Source organism: Camelus ferus, chromosome 9, assembly GCF_009834535.1.
Source record: "Camelus ferus isolate YT-003-E chromosome 9, BCGSAC_Cfer_1.0, whole genome shotgun sequence".
Taxonomy (NCBI): domain Eukaryota; kingdom Metazoa; phylum Chordata; class Mammalia; order Artiodactyla; family Camelidae; genus Camelus; species Camelus ferus.
In genome coordinates this window covers 68,678,263-68,683,832 of record NC_045704.1, presented here as the reverse complement: position 1 = coordinate 68,683,832, position 5,570 = coordinate 68,678,263, and the positions used below count along the sequence as shown (strand labels likewise).

The 5,570-nt window shown below is 36.0% G+C and overlaps 1 non-coding gene across 1 annotated transcript; it reads left to right on the top strand.

Moving 5' to 3' along the window:
* The first annotated feature begins 4,611 nt into the window (after window positions 1-4,611).
* Window positions 4,612-4,683, top strand: TRNAA-AGC. The gene has a single exon. It is a non-coding gene; the product is annotated as a tRNA-Ala (tRNA).
* Window positions 4,684-5,570: the final 887 nt, after the last annotated feature.

Genomic DNA, 5,570 nt, shown 5'->3' with positions numbered 1-5,570 from the left:
GTGCCAGGGTTGATTTATCTTGTGCAGAAACAAAAGGAAAACTTTAGACTACCTCTCTGCATTTTCAAGTAGGGAGAAAATTATCTTCCCTTGATATCTCAAATTCAGTTCTTCGCCCTTTGAAGCCCAAACCTGAATTACTTGATATTTACATTGAATAGTTCCTTAGCAACCATCTCATATATATGGAGAACAGTACAAAATTGCTTTAATAGAGCTGAAAATCAAACAAATCTCAGCTATATCAAAATATTATTATACAAACATATTTCCAAAGATGTTTTCAAGTTGAACCATGGAGTTAAATTTATAGTCCCCATACATCATTTCAAAATGGCCAATGGTGTGTCAGTGATGGCAAATTTTTCAAAATAATAAAAAAGAATTCAACTCATGCTAGTAAATATTTACTATAATTGCTTACTGAACATATTGTAATGGGCTATGACCCCAGCACAGAGTAGCAGTTGGGGAAAAGGCTTTGGTAGGGATCTATGGTCAGACAGTGTGTCACAGGCTCAAGATTCAGCCAAGCTAGAAAGCACAAGTCCTGGCTCTGGAAGGATTGGGTTGATAAGCTCCAGGATCCGAAAAATGGGGACAGTATGATTGCTGGAAGCAGCAGCGCTCAGGGACAGAAGAAGGAAATGGGGACTCACAGCTCTAGCCTGCAAAGTGCTAAGGATTGGGGTAAAACTCGAAAGGCTACATGAGGACCACAGGGTGGTCTTTATGTCGGCACTCTAGCAAGATGCTCTAATGAAACACATGCACTCAGCTTTAAACAGGATGGGTATTCTGATACATGATACAACATAGATGAGCCTTGAAAACATTATGCTAAGTGAAGCCAGGCACAAAAGGACAGATGTTTTGTGATTCCACTTACATGAGAGACCTCCAAGAGACAAATGCGTAGAGGCAGAAAGTAGAATAGTGATTACCAGGGCCCAAGGAGAGCAGAGAAGGGACAGTCATTGTTTAATGGATACAAAGTTTCAGTTCGGGATGGTGAAAACATCTGGAGGGGGACCATGGTGATGGTTGCACAACAGTGTGAATCTACTAAATGCCACTGAATTGTACATTTAAAGTGGTTAAAATGATAAATTTTGTTACATATATTTTACCACATTAAAAATAATCCACATATAAGCATTCCTTATTTATTTGACATTAGTGAACGTCTCTTATTAGGGTTGCCAGATAAAATACAGGACACTGGGTGAAATTTGAATTTCAGGAAAACAATGAATACTTTTTTTAGTGTAAATATATACCATGCAATATTTGGGATCTACTTATATCAAAAAGTTTTTTTTTTTCTGAAATGGGACATATTTATACCAAAAAATTATTCATTGTTTATCCAAAATTCAAATCTCACTGGGAATCCTGTAGTTTAATTTGCCAAATGTAGAAAATTACCTACTATTCATCAGACATTGTCCTAGTGACTGAAATATAGGAGGCAAAAGATATGATTCTGGCATTTGAGTGGTTTTCTTAAGTTACGGTAATTCTTAGCTACATTAGCAATTTGAGTTCTACCTTTATATATAAGATACTAAACGTAACAGTGATATAACTTCAAAAGAAGTCTCAGAATTTTAATTTTTAAATAATTAGAGGAAAAAAGCCTAATGCTACTAATAAAAAAAACAAGAAGAGGCCTCCGCATTCGTTCCCAGTTTATACGATATTTGCGTGTAGCATTGTCATAGTTCGCTGCAGTATAAGTTTTCATTCTTATTTAAAAGAACACAATTAAAGGGAAAGTTTTTTTTAACTTATTTCTTTATAAGAAAAACATATCTCTATTTGAGATTATAATAATGATTCTTTACACTATTTTAGTGTTTTAAATTTATATTTTTGATGTGTATATATGTATTTCTTATCTTCAAAATAACAAACATCTCTCTTGTTCAGTCAGTATTGCAATATACCACTAATCTCTCTCCCACTTAGAATTTCTACTTCCTGCTATCTGTAACCGATGGATTAATCCTAGTACACATTCTGATATTGCTACGTCCTGTCCCCAAACCTTCAATGGCTCCCTTCTACTCTAGAAAAATAACCTGATGTCTCTGGCTTGGACTTCAAGTTCCTCCAAAATTCACTCCCTTCCTCATCTCATTTTACTTTTCCAGCCTTATCCCACTCCTCTAGTCAACTCCATCTTCCTGATACTGAATTACTTTGTCCTTCAATATGTTTTCTGGCTTTTGACCTCTGCCAAGAATGTAGACTCATTCTCCCAGCTCATTTTTCTCCTTGAAATCTTTTCCACTTTTAGTGGCTTTCAAATGTTTTTTTGTCTTGTTTTGTTTTGTTTGCTTATCTATTTATTTTTTTCACTGAGACTCACTGCGAGGAATGTGTTTTACTTGCAACCCAACACAAGTAAAATAAATGTACATACAAAATATAAATGGAACATGTACATAAAATATACATGTACATAAAAACATGTACATAAAAATAAAATGGAACAAAATTTTCATGAAAGCATATTTTTCCTTCTTTGAATCACACAATTTTCTTTTGGATTGTACTGTATTCTCTTCTATTCTACTTCATTAAAGGAAAATGCTAGGCTCATCCCCTTAGGTTGGTGTCTTGACCTATTTATGGGCTACAGTTCTCCAGTTGAAAACACTGCTCTAGTGCTTATCTAAAATGTCCCCGCCTGCACAAAGACATTTCTCCCCCTAGTCAGAAACGGCCTTTCCCTTCTCTATGCTCTGATAGGGCTTTTTAGTGTTACTCCTGATGCATTTACTAACACAAAACCAAACAATATAGCTATTTGGGTGCATTTTATGCCTTCTTGCAAGATTGTAAACTTCTTGACAGTAAGGCTGATATCTTGTTTATTTTCTGGCTTATGTGGCATCTGTGATATAGTAGCATCTCCCTGGAAGTTAGTCAAATGAAAGAAACCTGTTATTAGTCTTGATATGCCTCATTTAATCTACTCTCCAAAATTTGTCTGTCTCTTCTTTAGCTGTATCTGATTTAGGGATATGATGATGAAATTATTCTTTGAGGTGTTCTCTATTATCTGTGACCAATTTATGACGCTCTTGAGTAACTCATCCAGACACTGCCAATTCTTACAAAACCTCCTATGTTAGGTCACATTTCTGTGTTGGTTCCTTCTATGGGGAACTTGTTATAGTACTTCTGAATCTGATCTGAGGCAGGGTGAGGCTGAGAAATTCAAACCTAGCTTTATAGTACTTAGGAGGAACTCTGGTAAAATTCATTTCCTCTTATTACAATAAAATAATTAAAGGTATGGTAGCAATAAGGAAAAAATGAAAAGAAAACCACACCACTTGAATAGAGAGTAACATTTTTCAGAAAAGCAGTACTCAGTAACGTGAAAACATTCAAAGGGGGAAATCCTTTAAATATTGTTTTAAAACAAAACTTCAAAGAGGATACCCGAGTCATGCAACTGTTTTTTAACATGAAAATCTTCAAAGAATACGTTTCCCATGCAATGCTTAAAATTCTCAAAGGGGGCTCCCTCTGGAGTAAAACTCTTTGAAGGTGAAATCTCTTCAATCATATGAGTTTTTTCAAAGAGAAAACCTTTCCCAAATTTTCTTTAAGCCAGGGACATTCTTTAAGGAGTAATTATTTCAGAAATAGAAAAACTGCCTTTTTGTGATATGTACATTTTTAGATTTCTCCAGGTGAAACCCTTAAAAATAATGAAAATAAAATATTACCAATAATACATACTACATTAAGCTTGGCAAGAGAAGGGAAGTTCTTATCAGCACCGTCTACAATGTACTTCATTTTAATGTTGCAAAAAATGTAAGTGCTTTAGCTTTAAGATTGTTGAATATACTGATATAATTAAAATAAGGGAAACAAAAGTATTTTTTCCTAGAATTTTCTTTCTGGTTCAAAAAGAAAGCAGAAAGAAACTTAATATGTATGGTTCAACTTAAGTTTTTCTAGTCCTTTATAACTAATGTAACCTTTGATGAGATCTTATCGGCAGTTTCTCTTCAACTGTTTCAAAGCTGATTTTGTAGGTTGCTATGACATCTGAAGAGAAAAATTGCCAGACATGTTAGATCAGATCCACTGTCCCCAGAACCCAATATTCTGTCATTGGTACCAGGAAATGTACTTTTGTGGCCTGGCCATTTATTTATTTACTCATTCAACAATTTATGTTTACAATGTGCCATGTATTAAACTTTGTGTCATCAATCATGACATCAGTATAAGAAACTTAGATATTTGCCTACCAGATAGTCTCTTTCTCATTTTTTTTTTTTCTCCCAAAGCGGCTGGTATTAGTCACTAGAAGAATCAAAACAGGAGCAGGTGTTTTCACCCAAGCATTTAATTTAGGCCTTGACCACCACTGCAGACTAGGCGTCCAGCTTACCTTTGTATGTCTAGAATATGCATCAAATTGTTCTGGTGAACAAAAGAACTATCTACCAAGATTTCTAGGCTTAGCACAGTCCAAAACTGGCATCAAATTGACATGTGTTGCAGGTAATACAAAATGCTGACTTTGCTTTGTCAAAATAGCAACATCATTCGTAATATAAAAATTAATGAGTAAGGGGGGAGGGTATAGCTCAGTGGTAGAGCACATGCTTAGCATGCATGAGGTCCTGGGTTCAATCCCCAGTACCTCCATTAAAAAAAAAAATTAACAAATAAGTATACTTAACCTCTGGGATGTCCTTCCCCTAAACCTCACTCTAATCATGATGCAGTAGACATACTCAAATTAAGAGAGATTCTGTAGAATTCCTGACCACAAATCTTTGTGTCTGTCAGTTGAGATCATGAAAAACAAGAAAAGCCTGAGAAATTGTCAAAGGTTCGACAGGACTAAGGAGATATTCTGATTAAATGCAATGTGGCGTTCTGGATTGGATCCTAGAACAGAAAAAGGACGTTAGGAGAAAAACTGGTGAAACGCAAATACAGTATGTAGCTTACTTAATGGCGTTGTCCCAGAGTTAATGTTCAGGTGTTAACAGACGGACCACGGTTGTGCAAGATGTCAGCATTAGGGGAATCTGGGTGAGGGGAACACAGAAACTCTCTGTGCTATCCTTCCAGCTGTTCTGTCAATCTAAGATCATTTTATAGTAAGTAATTGAAAAATATATCAGTGCAGCTGAGGTGTAGGGGAAGCAGCAGCTTTAAAAGTTTTATTTAAACGCTTGAGGCCTGGGAAATGTCACCTTAGTCCGTGCTCTGTCCTGAGAAATGCGTCAGCTTCTGTGAGGATTGTGTAGAAAAACGAATTACATCCTCATCCTTGTCCTTGAGCCCCGCGGCTAGCTAGACGAGCTTGCAGGACACCTGATAAACAAAAGCCACAAAAGATATCTCTGGATTGGAAAGCCAACATTTTTTTTCTGTTAGTTCTTTTTCCAAATAATCAATTAATTAATTCAACAAGTATGCACTGATGTGAAGCGGTCTCAGTCAGTGAACTGGATGCAGGATATACGAAGCCTAGTTCAATATGGGTCTTGCTCCCAAGGGTCCTTTAGTCTCCTGGGGGAAGG